The 21,216-nt window shown below is 43.5% G+C and overlaps 1 protein-coding gene and 1 long non-coding RNA gene across 7 annotated transcripts in view; one reads left to right on the forward strand and one right to left on the reverse strand.

Moving 5' to 3' along the window:
* The window catches only part of PRICKLE1 (prickle planar cell polarity protein 1), a 115,785-nt gene that overhangs the window by 70,532 nt on the left and 24,037 nt on the right, over positions 1–21,216 (forward strand). Inside the window, exon 1 of one of the 6 annotated variants that reach the window (XM_043886622.1) lies at positions 18,766–18,937. The exons of the other annotated variants lie outside the window; for them this stretch is intronic. The gene's annotated coding sequence lies outside the window, so the exon portion shown is untranslated. Of the gene's footprint in view, positions 1–18,765; positions 18,938–21,216 lie in introns of those variants that run through there. 6 annotated transcript variants of the gene reach the window in all.
* LOC122683164 lies at positions 2,892–18,791 on the reverse strand. Its single transcript, XR_006337646.1, has 3 exons — positions 18,407–18,791; positions 17,210–17,299; positions 2,892–3,373 (listed from the first exon to the last, which is right to left on the reverse strand). It is a non-coding gene; the product is annotated as an uncharacterized LOC122683164 (long non-coding RNA).

The following is a 21,216-nucleotide window of genomic DNA, read 5'->3' on the forward strand; positions in this document are numbered from 1 at the left end:
GCCGGCTGGTAAGACTTGGGACCCTGGTGTGAAACTGACCCTTTGAACTAGGAAGAATCTTTCAAGATAAGCAAGCCTTGGCGTTTTTATCACACTTTTTATTAGTGCTCTGAATGGAACAGGTTAGTGTCCTTGCTAGGCAGGTAAATAAAAGCTTTTCAGGCTCTTCAGTAATGACACAGACTAAGATTTAGGCTCCTTTTTGACAACGAAGCAGACCTTCCAATTGCCTATCTCAATGAAGATTTTTGAGAAATAGCATCAATTTGGGGGATTTACTCAGAACAAAAAGATTAATTGTACCAGGAGCAAAATGCAAATGAAACTCAAAAGACTTTTTCAAGAAAAATGTTAAGTTTCTGACTAAAAAATGATCTTGATTATCTTTCAGACCAAATGGCATGCACAACTTTTCTTCATAAAGGTCGTTGGTAGAACAGAAAGTAGAAAAATTGGCTCCATGGTAATCATTTTTTAATTTACATTTTAATATCCCAGATGTTCCACATCTCAGATATTCTCCTGAAATGAACGGTATGCATCATTCTGGCATTAAGTCACTCAACAAACCTTTGTGAGTCCTGATGGTGTGACAGGCGTGAGGCTCGTTTTTTGGGGCAGCACTGGGCAAGGCGGCCTCGCTCTCCATCTACACGAGTCTTCCAGCCCAGCAGAGACCCCAGCATCACACGGGTGACTGAAGAGTGAGCTGAAGGTTGTGGGAAGTGACAGGTGCTGTGGTAACATTCTTCTTCAGTCCTTCCTTTAGAACTTTATTTTGGAGGATGCTTTAAAGGAAGAATCTCATTTCCCCTTTTAAAGTTCTTTGAGAGTTTGTGTTTTATGTCTGAGTTTGCTTTCCAACTTTTCCTTCAGGTTAGCCTGAATGCATCTCAGATGGTTTCCCAGAATAGAACTTTCCATTCAGACTAAGGAGCTGCAGATGAGATGGCAAATAGGGTACATGCCTGGGAACTTTCATTGGAAGCTTTGTATTGTCTAAACCCCAGAGAGATGAGGGTCTGTGTGGCCGCCCAGGTGATCAGGCTCATCAAGGCGGGTGGGCTTCTCTGTCTGACTGCTGCCCTCCCCAGGACAGCAAGTCTACTCCACCACCCTGGGGGTGGCAACAAATGTTAAGACAGCCTTTGGTTAAAAGGGCCCCTGTGTATACAGCCGACCTCTGTTCCTGAGTTTCCTAGACTGAAGGAATCAAAGAGTTAGAGGATTTCACAGCCTCAAGACCTTAGAGATCATCTACCATTTTGTGGATGAGAAACTGAGGCCCAGAGAGTAAAGGTCTTCTAGCCAGTTACTGGCAGAAGCAGGACCACCGTGACAAGCTCTGCCCTCCCCTCCATCCGATACCCAGAGTGCAGCTCCACACCACCATTCCCAGGGCCCCGAGAGTGCACTCCATCCATCTCCATCTCGCCTTTCCATTCTCACCACTTCCAGGACCTTTCTGCCCATCTGTGTTTGAAGTCACGCAGTTGTGAGCTATTTCCCACATTTGACCCAACCCAAATGTCTCTCCATGTTGTTTTTCCTTTAAACAAACAACTAAATAATAATGCTATTTATATAGCTCTCTAAGTAATAAACAAAACTCTAAAGAATAAAGCTATTTATGCAACAGTTCTTTATCAATGAATTCCGTTGATGAATTTCTAATTTGGTATATGTTATATACCCATGTATAAAACTGTTGAGACCAGACCAATAAAGGTTATCCTGAAAACTGCGGTAGGGATTTACAGATTTATTACCACTTGCCTTTTTTTCCCCCCAAACAGTAGCTCATTTGTGGGAATTACGTTACACATAATGTTCAGACATACTTCAGTTTTCAGCCAGAAAAGTCAATGGTACAGGATATTCTAACAGGAAAGTACATTGTGCTAAGATTATTGCCATATAGTAAAGTTCTTAGTGCCCTTAAGCTGCATGAGTGTGGAGGATCCTTTATAAAAATACTTACTCTAGGAGAAACATTCCACCCTCTTCCCCTTTTCCCGTTCTCTCCTTCCTCTGCAAAGCCACTTCTTCATACTTTTCATTTTCCGCTCTAACCATTACAAAAGGAGGATGAATATCTTTTCATGATTTTGAAAAAATGTAAAAGCAGTGTTCTCAGTTGTCATTAAAATATATTTTCACTTTTGTTTATTTATACAGTTAACTTTTGTAAAACCCCAAAGTGACAAATTGATAGATTAATTCAAATAAGATTGACGTAATTGCATTTCACATCCTGATAAAAATCACACAGGAACAGGAGTTGTAATCCTATCCTACTCTGTATCCTCAGATATGTATTTATCTTGTTCTCTGGCTAATGAGGAAAAATTAATCCTGTCAATACTGCGATTCAGCCTGGTGATAAGCTTCTATGTCATCTGTCACATGACTAGCCGTGGTCATCTTCTATTTCCCTGCATTAAGTCAACACAGATGTGTTGGCTTTGGAAATGTCCATCAGCTTCATTTAGGGTCTGCTGTCTGTTCAGTGCGGTGTAGCCTTCATTGATGGTGTAATGGGGATTGGAGGTTAGTTCCTCCCCAAGAATTCTTTCTTACCATAATATTAATAATAACTGGAGGGGGAAAAATCTTCCATGCAATAAAGCAAATGAGAGGACTAAACAGGAAAAAACCTGGTGTGAGAAGGAAAAGAAAATATTAATCTTATACCAGAGAAGAGCAAGAGATACAGCTGTAAACAGATTGAATCATTTATTGTCATTTTGGAACAACAGCAAGTTGTGGGCTAGGGGAAGTCTTTTCTATCTGGTTCAAACACCTTCCCAGCTTCTGTCTTTGAGAGTCACGTGATTTATTGATTTTCTGCTTTGTCTACACACACCTTGATCTTTTTTCCTTTCCCCCTGACTGTGCTGGATCTTTGTTGCTGTCCTTGGGCTTTCTTAAGTTGCGGCAAGCGACTCTGTAGCTGTGGTCATGCATGCTCCTCATTGTGGTGGGTTCTCTCGTTGCAGAGCATGGTCTCTGGGTGCACGGGCTTCAGTAGTTGCTCTGCTGAATATGACATCTTCCCAGAACAGGGATCGAACCTGTGTTCCCTACATTGGCAGGCAGATTCATAACCACTGGACCAGGGGAAGTCCCACCTTGATCTTCTTAGTATTTTCAGTAAATATCCCCTGACCCCCGAAATGACATGTCATCTGCTTGCTTTGTGTCCACATTCTGGGGAGCTAAAGAACACTCAGAACCCAGGGCGACAGCAGATGCCCAGCAGCCTTCAAGGTTCAGCAATCTTACCCAGCAGGACAGCCGTTCCTTTACATCAGTGGGAGCAGCACTTGCCTCAGAAGCATCGTGTAAGTGGAGCCTTTGCAGAGGAAATGTGCTGAAATGACAGAAACTGTGCATAATTAAAATTAAGCATTGCATGGCCCCCGATTTAATTTAAATTTAAATTGAATGGGTTTAAATGTTAGGTATTAAATGGCTCTGATTTCTACAGTTCTCATTTCATGCTTTTTTAAAAACCTATTCTAACAATTCATGAGAAAACTTTGAAAACTATGTTTTCAAAGGTGTTGTGGATTAAAACCAGCACCACAAAGCCACATCCAAAGAATAGTTTCACCTAATGTAACAAAAGAGAAGTTCACTTTCACTTGAGAAAGATATCTTAACCAAGATAGGTCAGATCCCCAAAATAACATCTATCCCTTTAGAACTTTTCATGAAAGAGATCTGGGATTTACTTAGCAGCATGCCTGCTTCATAAGCAATATTGAAGACCTTGGAGTGTCTGGGTAGAATTTTGCTTTGACCAGCTACTCAATGAAAACTTGAAGTAGCTCCTCTTTCTCCTCGCACAAATTTATCACTGTCTTAGGAGAGCCAGTAACCAAAGTGAATTGTGTCTGTAGACCAATGCATGGTTCCTAAACCCAGTTAGAAGTTACAGTTACCTAGGAAAACTGTATGGCTCCTAACTCAGACTTCTTTTTAAATTTTTATTTATTTTTGGCCTTGGTGGGTCTTCTTTGCTGCACAGGCACTCTCTAGTTGCAGCCAGCGGGGGCTACTCTCCACTTGCGGTTACACGGGCTTCTGATTGCAGTGGCTTCTCTTGTTGCAGAGCACAGCTCCAGGGCACTGGGGCTTCTGCGGCATGTGGGCTCGGTAATTGCAGCTCCCAGGCTCAGCAGCTGTGGTGCGAGGGCTTAGTTGCTCCATGACATGTGGGATCTTTCCAGACCAGGGATTGAACCCCTATCTCCTGCATTAGCAGGAGGACTCCTTAGCACTGAGCCACCAGGGAAATGCTTAACTTAGACTTACTGAATTAAAATCTAATGGTTCAGGCATTTATATGTTTTTAGACTTTATTTTTTTGGGCTCCAGAATCACTGCAGATAGTGACTGCAGCCATGAAATTAAAAGACGCTTACTCCTTGGAAGGAAAGTTATGACCAACCTAAACAGCATATTAAAAAGCAGAGACATTACTTTGCCAACAAAGGTCCATCTAGTCAAGGCTATGGTTTTTCCAGTGGTCATGTATGGATGTGAGAGTTGGACTGTGAAGAAAGCTGAGCACCAAAGAATTGATGCTTTTGAACCGTGGTGTTGGAGAAGACTCTTGAGAGTCCCTTGGACTGCAAGGAGATTCAACCAGTCCATCCTAAAGGAGATCGATCCTGGGTGTTCATTGGAAGGACTGATGCTGAAGCGGAAACTCCAATACTTTGGCCACCTCATGCAAAGAGTTGACTCATTGGAAAAGACCCTGATGCTGGGAGGGATTGGGGGCAGGAGGAGAGGGGGACAACAGAGGATGAGATGGCTGGATGGCATCACCAACTCGATGAACATGAGTTTGAGTAAACTCCGGGAGTTGGTGATGGACAGGGAGGCCTGGCGTGCTGCGATTCATGGGGTCGCAGAGAGTCGGACACGACTGAGCGACTAAGCTGAGCTGAGCTGAGACTTTCCAGGTGATTCTTTTCTTTTGGCTGCACTGGGTCTTTTTGCAGGCATGGGCTTCTCTTGTTGTGGAGCACAGCTTCTAGAGCACACGGACTCAGTAGTTGTGGTGTGTTGGCTACTCTAGCTGTGGCAGCTCGAGGGTTTAGTTGTTCCAAGGCATGTGGGATCTTAGTTCCCCAATCAGGAATTGAACCTGAGTCCGCTGCATTGAAAGGCAGAATCGTAACCACTGGACCACTGGATAAGTCCCTCTCTGGTGGGAGGAAATCAGTGTAAGTGATTCTTACCCTGACAACCAGTGCAGCATCAGTTGCTCTTGGCTAACTGTTGTTAGGGACAATACCCATCCATAATATCTAAGAGCAAGTTCTTACCCCATTGTACGACTAGAATTTTTAAAATTCATTTAATAGACACTTTTGGAGTATCTCTGCAGGACAAAACAATTCCGCCTTCACTGGGAATTACTGGCCTATAGCCTGTAAAACACAGAAGCCCTCATCCATCTGACTGAGTGGACATATGGTCAAGGAGTGGGCCCTTGGCGGTCATGTTGGATCTCAACCCCAGCCCTGGGAGGGGGCTGTTTTTTAACCTCACAGACTGAGGAGCCACAAAGGCCTGTCTGCAGGAAGGTAAGCACAAAGTGTTAAACCAGAAAGAAGCAGGCAGAAGGCTAGAGGAAGAAAGGATTCTGTCTCAGTTACTGAGTGTTTCTCTTACTGAATTGTGGTCATTTTCTGAAGCTCGGCTGCAGTCCTGCTGTGTGTTGCCTGAGACACAGGCCTATGTCTCCGTCTGTTAAATGATCACTCCCCACCCTTTTTCTCCTTAAATTAGTCTGGTTTCTGTTACTTACAAAATAGTCCTGTTACAAACCTCATTATTTCAACTCAGCCCAGTTTGCACAACACAGTCCCCTGATATATTTAGCACCCTTGGATGCCACCACAAGGCAGAAGAAGGAGCCCACCTGTGGAATCGGTCCAGGGTGACCCCATTCAGATTTTCTGCCCAGATATGCCCATTTTGGAGGCAAATACACTTTTGTTCATCGTGAGGACATTCTCTTTTCAAGACCCTTGAATTATATAGCTAATAGTCCCCGGTACTCTGCCCACCAGATTTCCCTGAACAAGAATTTCCTTTCCTGGCTCCACTCCCAGGACGCCTGTCCAGGAGACGCACCCCTGAGCTTTCTCTGGCTCTGTTTTCAGAAAACTGCCTTTAGTGTCTAACAACCCCTGCTTTTTAAGCACCCTTGTTATTTTTTTCCTTGGACCCCACTTTTCTTCACCTTTCATTTCCCTTTTTTAAAAACCGTCAGCAGATTTTAGAACTTCTAAAATTCGTGTATGATTTTTGTGAGGAAATGGGGTTTTGTTTGTCTTTGCCACAGATGCAAAATTTAAACTAAATGTTTGTCTCAGACCTCTTTTCCCCAAGAATCCCTTTTGTCACTTAATTAAATAACCAAGACCCTTTTTTGAATTGCATGCAGCTCGACGATGGGAGGACCACAGGGAGGGACTTTGGAGGCTGTAGGAACCTCACACTTGACTTAGGCTTTGTCCCTTTATCATGCGAATTGAGTTAGGGAAGGAAGAAGGTGTGGGGATAAAGATTTCCAGAGCTGGGAATTACCCCAGAGGCAGGGAATACTCTGATGAGAATTTATTTGGGACATTTGCGTTTCCTATGACAGTAAGACCTAGAAGAAAAACCAGCTTTCATAATTTCTGTTACTATTTTTTTTTTTTTTTTTGGTTGGATGGTGCTTTCCTTACAACAGATATTGAAGTCTGTGGCCCTTAATTGTGTTTTGTGTTCATGTTCCATGGAAGAGCTCTAAAGGGAACGTCTCATGATTTTGTAAGGTCTGTGCTCTCTTCCATGGTTACTTTAGTTAAGATCTGTATCGTGATAGTCCATTTGGGAAAATTCCAGGGATTTTAGTGTGTGTCTTAATTTCTTTACTACCCAGCATGGCAAAGAATCCATCCCCTTGTGTAAAATGAGTGTGAGGAACGTCTGGGCATGCTCATCCAGGTGGGACTCACTAAGCCCAAGACTGTTCCAGATGAGTAACAGGTGTGAGGTGTTGTCACAAGGCTCTTCTCTTTGACAGCTGAATTGAGCCATAAAATTTTTGAATAATTTATGCAAGTTTCCAGGATTCAGAAAGCGCTAGTGTCCGATTTCACAATGAAATCCTTACAGTTAATTTTGTGTGTGTGTGTCACTTATCTTTGGCTGAGGTGAAAATATTCAGATCGCCCCATAAGTCAAAATTAATTTTGTAGACTATTATCCATGGTCTTAGCATCTTCTTTTCGCTTTTCAGTAAAATCAGAGTTTATCACAATCATGTGTTTTAATTTATATTTTAAAATATTACAAGATGGCCAAGACTGAGTTTAAGAAACCTTTAAAACATCTTTAATTTTGGTGAACTGGTAAGTTTGCATACTCTTTTTTTGTAAGCTGAATTTTTCCTCCTCAAAAAAAAAAAAAAAAAAAGGAAAGCAAGGCAACATGTGGTTTGTTACATTCATGGCTCTTCTTAGCCTGTTTTGCATTAGGAGGTTATGGAAACGTAAGACTGAAAGCTCCATAAAGCAAACCTTACAGTGAAGGAAAGAAATAGAGAAAAGAGATGTCTGAAACTTGGCCCTTTTCCCCCGTCTGCCCTGAAAATACATTCCAGTATAAAATGTGGGTCCCTGATAGTTGGCAGTATAAAGGAGCAGAAAGGCAAATACTTTAAAAAAAAAAAAAATCATACCTATTAAGTACCTTGAGTAAGTAGCCTCTATATTTGCCCTTTAAGAACTATCTAAAGCATAAAACTATCTGGGAAAGAACAGATCTGTAAATGTCCAGGCATTCCCAAGCCATTCTTTAACTTTCAGTTCCTCCCCTACTCAAAACAAAAACTGCCACCAAGAATCTACCCAGAGGCTCATAGCTGCCATTCTTGCTGGCAGGCCTCTGGGAGTGACATGGCAGAGGCCCTAGCCCACTTTTTCCCAGTTTGTCCTAATACTGTTAATGGACAGTGAATGTTTTCCTCACAATGCACAGAAAACTTGCTGCCTAGTTAGCACACTAGAGGTCACTTTAAATTATTTTTCCCCTAATAATTTCACTACAAATGAAATTTCTTATTACGCAGCATCAGCATCAAAATGCCCAGATGTTCCTATTACAGGCTTTCAAGGATCCCAAATATTTATGTATATGAACATCATATTTATTCTCCCTAAGAATTTTCTTAATTAGGCATGAGAAATATTTTACTATAGAGTGACAAGCATTTTTTGTAGACTTTAATTGTCTGATTGTGAAAAAAAAATGCTGCACTTCATAAAAGGTGTTCTTAGGAATCAGATAGTTGTACATTCAGAAAAGTCATTATAAAATAGGAAAAGACAAGAAGATGATTAGAAATGTTGCTTGTGTAGGAATTGGCCCTCCTCTTCTATCCTTTGAATGGTGACTCCATTTGAAGAGGTTATCTACCCATGTCATTGGATTCTTTCCAAAAATTTTTGACTCTTTAGATCCTAAAAGCATGATATGTCATAAAACTATTTTCCTAATGATATTTTCAGTCTTCACTATGTTGCTTCCCGCTCCCAAAAATACCTATCCAAAAGGTGGAGAGAAGCATTTCAGAGATTCCTGGAATCTTGTTAGAATCTATTGAAAGAGAAGCTAAAGACTTTAGAAATGGCCGATAATGGAAATGAGGTTTGTTCTATTGTATTAGCAGCAATGCAGTCAGTAATCTTAGTTTGTGATAAGTAAAAAATGTGTGCCCTTCTGTAAGAAGCAGATTGTCTTTTACAAGCCTGCTTATATGATATGAGCGATATTATATGAGTCTTAATAGTTTCTGTTATTTGAGCTCATCTGCAACAAATTTTTGTTGGGGGATATTTTAGCAATTACAATAGCCAAGAAATGCTGCCAGACTATTACTTGTATTGTCTTTTTTTTTCTTTTTATTCATTTGCTGCAACTGAACTGAAGGACCTTAGTAAAACAACAATAATAATGTATTATGGTCCTGGGAGTTGAGCTGTAATCAATTTTGTCTGACAGGCTTATTAATGGCTGCATTATTACTGCAGTGCCTTTTTGCCTTCAGGATGTCACGTGAGATGCGTTCAGTTGAATGGGTCACACATAAGCTATAAACCGAACCATTCTTGTGATTTGCCCTTTGTTCAGCATAATCTGCCTCTAAATCAAGGAGCTGATGGTTGGGCTCCATCTGAGAGTGATACCCTTACTTGAGTAAGAGCTTAGCACACCCTGATACTCTAATGACGAATAGTTGCATCAGAGCAATTGTTATATGAATGATCTTCAGATACAGGCCAGTTTTGTTGTATTTGGACAATAAGTGACTTTGTATCTATGGAAGCTAAAAATGCAGTGAACTGCTTCCAAAATCTCAGTGCCTCATCTGTCTGAGGACCGCCAGGATTGGGGGCTGCGGGTGACCCCGCTCCTTTGAGCTGTGCAGTATTTTGGTCCTAGAGGTCAAGGCAGCCAGTGTGTTGTCACTGAGTGCATTGCTTCATTTCTAGATGAAATAATGTGGTATGAAAATTCTAGAATTATCCTTCCTACTTCCTGGTAATATCGCTAAGTCACCAGCTGGGGCAAGCAAAGCATGTTATTTTGCTATTTGTAAGAAGCTCTGCTTTAAAAGCAAATAACATAGTGGTAGAAGACCATAGGCTTTGATGTCAGACCTGGTTCTGAATCCAGACTCTTGCACTAATTAGCTGATGATTAGATGATGGAGCAACTTACATGTCTCATTTGTAAAATGAGGAATATAAGATCTACTTTATCATGTTATAAGAATTTTTTTTAATATACAGGATTTAACACAAGGCCTAGCCTACAAGTACTCCAGATGTTATAGCTACATAATAGTAATAATAATAGTGATGGAGGTTCACTTGGCATTATTATATTCTTAGCGTGACACCAAATAAAATGTTGTAACATGCTATATGTCCAAGATGATGCACAATTCTAATACATACTTGACCCCTCATTCTATGCTGATGCCAGCCCTGTCTTTAGGTCACTGCATGTTCATTGAAAGGAAGGCCCTGTATCAGGTACTGGATGGCCTGCTATGAGACAGTGTACTCTTTCCTCAAAGGACAGTAGGATGCTCATTACATCCAGATCCACCCAGACTGCACTTTTATCCTCACAGACAGCTTCCTCACCATGATCATCATGGGATCATATCACTGCATTTTGTTTGAGAAAGCTCTTTTAAGGAACCAGAAACTTTGTTTGTTTGTTTGAGAAAGCTCTTTTAAGGAACCAGAAACTTTGTTTGTTTGTTTGTTTGAGAACCAGAAAGTCTGTTTCTCAAAATACCTCTCTTCCAATGACTAATATTAAACAAAATAGTGACTGTAGCTCATCCTTATTGGTGTAACTGCCAAGTGGAAAGTTTGAGTTTCTGGGTTGTCCTAAAGCTCTGTGCACAGAGGAAGAGAAGCTGTCTATTAAGTTAAAAGAATTTCTATTTGAGAAAGAAAATAGGCAGTAGTTTTGGTGGAGGTCTGAATAAGATGGGAGTCCTGGGGCTAGTGGAGAGTCTTGGAGGAATGGACGTGCAGCATGGAAACCTCTGGTTTAATGGGACCTCACGGAACATTCCTGGACCCATCCCAAATGAAGTCCTGAAATAAGAGTCAGCCAGGCAGATAAAAATGTGTAGCTAGACAGTTGGACGTAGAGGAAACAGCAGGATTAGGCAAAGGGTCGTGAAACAACGTGATATGCTTGGAAACCACAAGTTCTGGAGCCAGAGGTGAGGTATGACAAGTGATGGAGATACAGTCGGAGGGATCAATGGGGGCTGGAACTGAAGGACCTTCATTTATCCCATGGAGGTGCCAGAAAAACTGAAGAAGGGACTTTTAAAGTAGAAGGATGATATAGGTTTGTAGTGGTCAAGTGAGGGAAAATGGGTATGTAGGGAAAAGAAGCCCCGAGGCTCGGCTGCTGTAGCATCCCAGGATGGGGGACAGGTGAGACAGAAAATGGAAAAGATGCAAAGATGCAGTAAGTCCCTGAATGAGGGCAGGCAAGAAGAAGGGCACTTGGTGTATGAGGCGCCTCTGATGGTTAGGTATCTGGCTTACTGGGAACACTGGCGGTAGGTACCATAAGCAGACCGGGAAGAGAGGAGGAAGGAGGATTATTGGCCTGGAGGTGGGTGGAGCATATCATTTAGCAATTTGAGCTTGCTAAAGAGATTTCACTTTAGCCAATTGGTTTAAGTTCATATCAGATCTTATATGCTAAAAAGAATAATGTAAAAGATAAATTTCATGATGTTCCTTTACATATTAAAACTAGAGAATTGAACACTAAATTAGTTGACTCACTTTTTTATCCAAATAAAAATAGAGAAAACAAAATCAATGGATTGATAATTGAGATAATATAAGAGTGCTTAATAAGGTCTGAGTCAGGGTCTGTGGAGGGTCACATGTGAACCAGTCACTGAGCACTCAGCAAATATTCCCAGAGAAAACTCTATGTAGCAGGCAAAGTACCCAATGAGGCAGGCCTGAGTATCTAAGCACTTGGGATAGATTCATTGCTAAACAAAATAGGCAGCATCCCTTCCCTTAGCCCCTCTATAATTCAATGCAGATACAATGCTGAAGAGATGAGCCCTCCAAGCATAAAAGACAAAGGAAATATTAAAAATAACTTTCGTCAGAAGATAGTTACTTACCTAGAGTTATGTGATTTGATCCAATATAATAATTGGAATTCCAACTCCTGGCCCTGGCCCAACCTAGGAAAGCTGGTAAACCAGTCCCCACTACAAAATCACCTTGTGTAAATTCCCACAGTTCCAGAAGGGGACTTGGTATCTTAGATAAGGTAAAGAAACGTTATGGAAAGCTTGGCTGACCTTTTGTTTTTGGCAACAGGCTGCTTGAAATAATTCTTTGCTGACACCTCTGTAAGAACGTTATTGTACATGGTAGTTGTTAAAAGCTGGCCTGCCTTCGTTGGCCCAGATTTTTCCTTGTGGAAAGTCGACCATCCTAGGTAGTGGAGAATTTAAATAGCATGAAAAATACAAAGGTGAACTAAATAGCTTTGAGCATGTAGTTCATGAAGCAAAGCAGCAAATACTCTATAATTTTCATTTTTAAGACAAAGCAGTATTTATTATTTACATGTTTTGCACAGAATACAAACTGCGAGACTGCAGACCTCACCTAACACACTAAGTTTCCACTTTCTGTTTCATCTCTGCAGCAGGCTTGGTTGGGTAGTTCTACATAATCCTCCAACCTTAGTGTCCTGTTCCTGTCTCCTTCCATAATGATGGACCCTGAGCGCTAACACGGGAGGATGCCAATGCTATATTTTAAGAGTGGATTCCAACAGGAAGATAAAGTTTGAACTTAGAAACATAAATATCAACACTTTGGGTTACCTTGAGTTTTCTCTTTCATGGACAGTGAAAAATATTTGCAGTTTCAAGCTGGAGCTCTCACATCAGGGCTAAATTGTTGATTGTCTTTCCAGTAAACCATGGGAATGCTGACTTAAGAAATGGTGGCCCCCATCTGCCAGCACCCTCAGCTCTCACAGTCCTCGCTGGGCCACCGCAGTCCACTCTCTCCACCCTCAGACACACTGCCCTTGACTCCCGGAATGGCTTTCAGGCTCTTTCCATCTGGTTTCCCTGCACTGTTCTCTCTGCCCTCCGTCTAATGAGGGCAAAGATACAGTCATTTCGCTCTTGAAGCCTCTGTGACTCCCCGTAGCCCCTGGGATAGCTGAACAGCCCTGGCCCACGCAGCCATTTAGAGTCTGGACCTGCCTCCCCGCTGTGCTCCGGCACATCACTGTGGGTTTTCTAAGGGAAGCTCACTCTTTCGGCCCTCAAGCTTTGACGGGCCCAACCTGGGCCCTGGTTCCTACTCCCAGCTCCTCTGATTACCCTGATCACCTACTTCAAATCCTTTCAGGCCCAGCTCAGGTGTCACCCCACCTTCCTGGATTCTCATCTTCTAACCAGAATTGATCGATCAACATTTCCTCATACTCCTATATTAGAATTTTAACCTTACCTCAATTGTAGTATAATCACAACATACCATGGTTTCTTAGGTGTTTTGGAAAATTAAAACAATTGTTAATTTTCCCCACTCATCTTATGTGTTTTCCTATGCCTTTTATTTTTATCAAGATATAAATAGAATATGAAATTTAAATTAGACCTACACCCTCCCCTTAAGGACTTCATATTTAAATTTCATATTCTGTGAAGTCCTTAAGGGGAGGGTGTAGGTCTAATAGAGCTGCTCTGAATTAACTATCTTTTGATTCAACCAAAGAATCTATCAATAAATCAATGGATGAATTCATGAAGCATCAGCTCAGGCAGCTCTTGTTCCAGTATGTCTGGCTCCTTGGAAATGTGGGACTGGTGACTGCAGCAGAGATTTCACCCTTCAGGTTTGTGAATGAGCAGAAGATAGCACAGGGAGGAATTTTGTATTCATATATCTTTCTGTATCAACTAATAACAAATCAAGAAATCATTTTCTGCTTGTGAGCTTTTCTTCCTTATATTAATATTGTAGAATATTTTCTTTAATGTTTCTTAAACCATTTTTATAAAAGTTTTATATGAGCATTATGAAAAAGAAAAAGGTTGTAAGTAGTGTGAAGATACAAAGGTACGATTATTTTACAAATAAGCGGTTGACCCTTGAACAACACAGGTTTGAACTACACAGGTCCACTTACACTTGAAAGTTTTTCAGTAGTAAATGCTACAGTGCTGCACTGTCTGTGAATCTTTGGATGCAGAGGAACCAAGGGTAGGGAGTTACACACAGATTCACCCCCACATTGCTCAAGGGTTACCTATAAGTTCAAAAGTGAAAGTTTCCATCTGCCCTTCTCTAGAAATCATATTGATTCAGTAATTATATTCCTCTAAGTAGTTTTGCTATGCATACATTAGCCCATATATTATTAGCTATAATAATGTGATCATACTATGTATTGGGATTTGCATCTCCATATTATCCTATCTTTCCATGTATAGATCTCTCAATATTTAATAACTTTATTTATAGATGTGCTGAGTCTTCCTTGCTGTAAGGGCTTTTCTCTAGTTGTGGAAGCCAGTGCTACTGTTTAGTTCGGGTACTCAGGCTTCTCACCGCGATGGCCTCTCTTACTGTGGAACATGCATGGGCTGCAGGGTGCTCAGGCTCCCGTAGTTGCGGCTTCCAGGGTCTAGAGCACAGGTTTAGTCGTGGCACATGGTGTAGTTGCTCTGTGACATGCGGGAGCTTCCCACACCAGGAATAGAACCTGTTCTCCCACACTGGTAGGCAGATTCTTCACCACGTAGCCACCAGGGAAGCCCCCTAGATGTTCCAATATTTATTGGAAGATTTATTCTTTATTTCTTAACATGTTGGCAGTTTTTCAGCAATGAAGTCTGAAGTATGTTGTATTAAACCACAGATCTACAGGAATAGAGAAAGTTGAAAAACTTAAGGAAAGGTTTATGTTCTTAAGGAATACTGGTTTAATTACCTGTCCATGGAAAGAGAGATTTCCTGGACTGGGAAAGGGTTATTTCAAAGCAGCAGAGAGTGAGTGGTGGGTTTTTACTAGAAGTCATAACTCTGAATGAGGAGAGTCAAATGGAAGGATCTGACCTTGTATTCTCCCACCCAGCCTGGGCTATAGACTCAAGACACCTGCCTGGTATTATTGTCACAACCAGCTATCAAATTTTAAGAGACTCAAAAAATATTAGAACTGGTGGAGTCTCTGGAAGCATCTAGTTTGAGATGGTGAAGCCTGAGGTCCAAGTTAGAAGAGTGGATTTGAGGAAGTAATTGTGGGAAGGGTTTGGGAAGAAACCAACCCAGGACTTCAATAGGGCAGTTTTACTTTCATCAGTTTCAATATTGATTCCTATTTTAGTTGAAAAATAGACTGTGTTCCCTCCTTAGAAGTTCTAACCACTGACATACCATTTTTAGAAATGAAAAAAAAAAAAAAACAAAACAACTAATACCTTATAGAAGTGATTTGTCCCTGAGCCTAGTAGTTAACGGAGAATAGACTTTTAAGTCTCCTAACTCCAAACCCAGCGCATCGGGATATTTTGCAGGGAGGATTTACCTTACCCTCAAAGGAGTTAGGAGTTGGGGGAGGGGATGGCTGGCTGGGAGGATCATAGTAGTAAATCTAAAGAGGGACTGGGTGTAGAAAATGTTAAAGAACCAGTGCTCTCTAATCACATTGCTTTAAATATAATCAAAGGCGGAAAGAAAGTAATTGGAGACCTAGAGAAACTGCAACCTATTATAAAACAACATCCAGCCTATTAACTCTCAGAAGAGCTGATACTGCCTTCAGGTCCTTCCCTAGGGCTCCTGAGGACTCAGCTGACCCTAGAATTTGCATGTGATCAGTTAGCCATCGGGATATACTGCCCAATTGGAGATACAACACAAATGTTAGAGTGAAAAAGAAGGTAAAACACTTCACATAAACATTTAGTGGTAGCAAATTTGGTAACAGACTTGAAAATTATGATTATGATTGTTTTTCTGGATCTTGGTTTTTTTCTGGACAAGATGTAGGATCCTACAGGTTGTTGTCAACTCTAGCATTATCTGACTCTGTGATTTATTTTTTAAGCTATTTTCATTAGAAATTGCATCCAACATTACAGATGTTGTGATTCTTTTAGTTACCTATCTCTACATAGTCAGCACTACCCAATTGCTGTCCTGAAAACTGTCACCCTACTTAACATTCCCTATGCCAATCGCCCCTTAAATTTAGTGAGTGAAATGTCATTTGATGAATTTCAGAGTCCTTGATCTCTCTTTTCTATTCAGAAACATAGACACTCAATCATTTAAATAGACTCTTCCTAGATGACTGACTTTTAGTTACAAATCCTTCCACATAGCTGAGACCAAGAGCAACTCTTACTCTTCAATCAAGTAGGTCTGTTTAACAAATGGAAAAATAGAAGCAAGGAGCAGAAAAGACCTCAAGGTCACCATATACAAATCATAGGAGAACCAAGGAATAGAACTCAGTTGTGCTTTATACTTTGTACGTTTATCTCTTTCTCCCAGACCCAATAAAGCTGACAGGTATTTGACAACCAAAGTGCTCTCTCTTTATTTCTCTGCCCTTGGCGTTTTTCTTTCTCAGTCTCCTCCATTAAGACACTGGAATTCTGTCTGGCTTTAGGTTAGAAACAAAGTTCCTTGTTCAGGTATGGTATGGCAATGAAGGCCTGAGAAGAATGTCCAAAAATCATTCATTCATTCAACTTCTGCTTATTGAACTTGTCTACTAAGTGCGGGGCATGAATCTTAGTGCTGAGAGTATAGTAACGAACCCCCAAAGGCTAGGGAAGAAGACAGACAGCAAACATGAACAAATAGAATGTCAAGCAAGAGTGCTGTGAAGACAACACAAATAAGGCGGGGGGTGGGGATGGGGATATTTGGGATGGGCAGCTGGAAAAGACCACTCTGAGCGAGAGTAGGGCAGAGACCTTGCTGGCTAGAGGGAACCAAGTCCTGTGAATTTCTGGGCTTCCTTTCTCAGCCTCCTGGCAAGTGTGATTTCCAGGCAATGAATATTCCTCCCCGCTAAAACAAAAGGATGCTGGTTGGGGGCCTTGCTCTCCATCCTGCATAAGTTCACCCTTGACAATAACAATGCCTTTCAGACCCGACTAAGGTCTGTTACATTCAGATTGAACTTTAGTAGGAACATTTTAACTGTCTCCAAACCAGCTTCATCACTGAAAACACTTATAATAGGCAATAAAGCAGACAGTAACTGTTGAAAATGTAACAAACAGTATTTACCAGTAACTGCTTGAGAAGAAGCACACTTAGAATGGCAGACATTTAATACTGGTAAGTGTTGCTATGGCTTGTAGTTGGGAGGGTTCTGGGGCCTTGGCTAAGGTGTAGCTTTCCATTAAAGCTTTCAAAAAGGATCCACCTGGCAAAAAGCATTGGCCTGCTGATACTCTCTGCATTATAATGATATGATAGTTTGGGGTTTGATTTAAGTCAGTAATGGACTGCACACTGTCAGCTGATGACTTCCGTGAGAAAGTCCAAACAGAAATGAAATAGGGAAAAGGAAATCTGACCTAGGTATTCACGACTCATTTCACAGCTCCACAGAGGAAAGTGGTCATCTTTGAAGTCCACCCTTGCTCTCTCACCAATCTCCATACAACCTGAAGGCAGAGGAGATCTACATTAGAACTGTTTGGGAACCATCTTCACAACTTGTGTTCTAGATTTACCAACATAGAGTATATTTCAATAACAGATCCTGTTGCAGTGTTTCCAAGCTAATCTACCAGCAGAGCCATTACCTTTTGGGGGGCCTCTGCCACTTTAAAAAAGTAACTTAAAAAAAAGCAGCTTCTCAGCTGCCTTGCTTTGCAGCAGAGATAACAGAAATTGGCCACAGAGTTATTCACTTGACTGCTCTATTTATAGCAACTTGTTTGTGTATTTTTAAATCACAGTTACAATGGGCTATTGTTCAGTTGTATACTGTAGAAACATATATGTTGCAAATTACTTCCAAGGAATCCTGATGGTCTAAGGATTTTTTTTTCTAATATAACCTGAAAAAGAGGTAGGATACCCAAGGAACTGGTGACCATTTTAAGTTGCGTTTTATAAACTGATAAAGCTTTTAAATAGTGCATCTTTTTCTCTCTCTTCTTTTGGCATATTGCCTTGTGATAAGGAGGCTATTGTAGAAATTAAAATTTGTAGTTTTGAAGTGACTCAGTCTTCTGCTTCAGATTGTAGTTTCTTCCTGGGCTTGCCTTGAGGTCCTGTTTTTGCTTCTCTTCGTCCTATGTAGGCAACTAATGCCAAGCTTCACTTTCCTTAGTGTACCTAGAAATATTAACAGCTCAGAAAAAAGATTAGCCATGAGTATGAGCATAGTCCTTGTCTTTGAATAATTATATTCACTTAACAACTCTTATTCATGTACTTGATTGAGTGCATCCCGTGACCTGGTTCCGTTTCTCTGGATGTTATTTACTGATAAAAATAAATCTGCGCTAAAAGCAGTAGGAACCTCTCCGAAATGCAAGGCAAGTCCTAAGAGGAGAATTCATATGTTAATGAGCCCTTCCAAGTGAGAACTTGGTTAAACGTGCCATTTGCTGACATCATTGTTATGGGCAGAGAAGAGATGATTTCGCTAAGAGGTGTCCTTGCATATGCTCCCAGCGTTTTCTGGCCCGCGCGTGCACCTGCGGGAGGGGGAAGTTTACATAAGCGTCCTGGGGTATTTGCATCTCGGCTTTAACACTCACTAGGGCTCCCGGGAATGGAGCGGGCGGACCGAGGTAGGAGCTCGAGCCACGAGGCTGGCCAAGTGGGTGGGTAACTCTTCGAGGAATCGTTCGTGCGCGGGACCTTGTGGAGACCTGCCAGGGGCCCGGTCAGCAGTGACAGTTCCTGGAAAGCGGGTGGCAGCGGGATCTGGCCGGGTAGGCTCCTCCTGCGGGCGGGAGCCGGGAGCGGAGTTGGGCGGGGATCGCCAGCCCGGCGGCCGGCCCGCAGCGCCGCAAGGAGGGTGGGACCGTCAGGAAGCGAAATGGTTATTTTTTTTTTTTTTAATGCGGGCTCTGGTTACTTTTGAAGATCGCGGGCCCAGGAGCAGAGGGGAGACGGGTTTTTTCTTTCCGCGGTGGCGTATCCTGGAGAGACGCGGAGCTGAGGCGTGGGGGATGCGGTGGCCTGGGCGAGGCGACTCCAACACTGGGGAGCAGAGTCGGCGACGCCGGCGGGGACGAAGGGTCTCTGGAAAGCTGGGGGACTTCTTGCCGGCCCCCTCACGGCAGGTTAGACGGCGGCCGCGGCTGAGGATCGCCGCGTTGCACCGAATGGGGACTCACAGGACCGGCCGGCTGACCGCGCGTCACTGCGGGGCGGGGGCGACCCCTCGCTGGCCGGGCGGGGCGACACTGCGCGGCGACGGGGCCCCCGCGCTCGCTGCCCCTGCCCCTCGGCTCCTGCCCCTGCTCCTGCCCTGCCCCTCGGCTCCTGCCCCTGCTCCTGCCCCTCGGCTCCTGCCCCTGCTGGGGTCTCGTCCGGAAAGGGGTGGGCGCGGATGACCCTAGGGACCCCCACTCCTGTCTTCCTGCGGGAGCACCCGCGCCGGGCCGCCAGCCGCGGCCGGTCGCAGAGCGGGGGACGGCGAGTGCGCGCCAAGGGCTCCGCGGAGGGGCTGCAGGCCGCGTTCAGCCCCGCGGCCGCAGGTGGGGAGCCGCCGTCTGGGTTCCGGGGCTCGATGGCGATGGGCCGCGGGGGCTGAATGCTGAGGCTACGGGGAGGGTTTCGCGTTGGAATCTGGGGATAGACGCGGGGACCGGCGGTCGAGCGGTGGAGCGAGTGCGGTCCCGGGTGAGGAGGTCACGCTGCCCCGAGGGCGGCGCGGGGGCCTCGAAGGCTCCGGGCGTCGAGGAGCTGCCCTCGCGGGGCTCTCGCCGGCGCCGTGAAGGGCTTGTCTCCTCGCTTCGGGGTCTGGAGCTGGGCGTCTAAGTGCGGGAGGCCGCGGAGGCGGAGGAGCCCAGGCCCGAGGCGGACCCGCGGCCCGGGCGCCCCCTGGCGGCCCGAGCAGCCGGCGCCGCGCGGAGGGTGGGCTTGCGGGCCGCGGGCGCGCGGGCTCCGACTCCGGTCGTTCCTGAGGCGGACGCGGAGGGCCCGGCGGAGCCCCGCAGCCCGTGCCCTGCGGCCCACCTCGAATTAGCCCGCGGCGTTTTTCGGAAGGACGGGGTGATATCCCTTCCTCGACTCCTCTCCCGCGGCCTTTTTAAAAACCTCGGGTTTTCACATTAATCTGTGTCAGTATAAGCCAGGCTATGTGTGGAATTTGTTTTTACAACTCGAGTCTTGTGACTTCTCAAACACTTTCTTGAAGTGTTTTCTCTGGAAACTTGTTTCAAATGAGGGCTGTGCGTCTCACAAAGAGGAGTGTTGTTCAGGAGCCAACAGGTGACGGTGAAACCCGAGTCTGTGTGTACATTGGAGTCAAGTCTGGCTGCCGTTTCCTTGGGCCGCCGTTGAAAATGGAAATTCAGAAAGTCAATAGGAGACTTGAATACGATTTTGAGAAAATATCTGCGTCTCCCATTATGGAAAACAATGAATTCGTGAAACAGCGCCTCGCGCCGCCCGCCTCAGCCTCACACCGTAGCCTGCCCTTTGGATTCTGCCTTGCAGGCTGGCTTACTGCCAAATAACCTGCCCCCCAAAGCGCCGCTCTGGCAAAGGACCCTGCTTTGTCATCAGGTTTCCTCCTTTTGTTAAGCAGTCTGTCTTACTGTCGTGGAATGTATTTGTGCATGAAATTAGCCTGCTTTGAAACCCTGCAGAGTTCCACATTTCCTCTTGGAAAAATAGATAGCTGCTTGGCAATGGTGTGGTGCCTGTCGGGCCACTCAGCTGTCGGAAAATGTACCAGTTGGATGGAGGTTTACCTGGAAAATACAGAAAAGGCCAAAGGGCACATGGCCTAATGTCACTAATTGCTGGTATGAAGTCCTTTTAGTCAAGGAATGTTTCATAAGCAATATCTTCATTGTTTTTATTTTACAGTTATTGTGATTCATTTCAGAATAAGTACAATTGGGTTGGGCTGTGTTGGCCAGGACTTTCTTATTGTCTTTAGCAGACAATAGGCTTGAGTGCTCTTTATGTGAAAACTTTAAAGAGATTGCAGTTTAGTGACGTTTGCTATGAAATTCAAATCTTGATTGTAATAGTTTTGAGACCTATGGCTTTTGTAGACCTCTGACTTTTTTTATTTTAAGCTAAGGACACCATAAAACTAGGGTATATATGTGTGTGTGCACACACATGAGCGTGCTTGGATGTGTGTGTGTTTGTAAAGAATGGAAGTGTTACAGGATTCCCTACTACCAAATGAGTCTGTAGTTAAATTTAACTCACCTGCATATTTAGCCTGGCTGAATTAGAGCAGATCTTGAGTGGGTGTGTGTGACCCGAATCTTCTATGTACAAAGGCCTTGTTAACAAGCAGTTTAACAAAGAAGTTGTTAAGCAGCTTGTGGCCCACAGGATGACACTTAGCAGCAGGGGACACTTAGGGAATGTTAGC

Source organism: Cervus elaphus, chromosome 3, assembly GCF_910594005.1.
Source record: "Cervus elaphus chromosome 3, mCerEla1.1, whole genome shotgun sequence".
NCBI classification, from domain to species: Eukaryota; Metazoa; Chordata; class Mammalia; order Artiodactyla; family Cervidae; genus Cervus; species Cervus elaphus.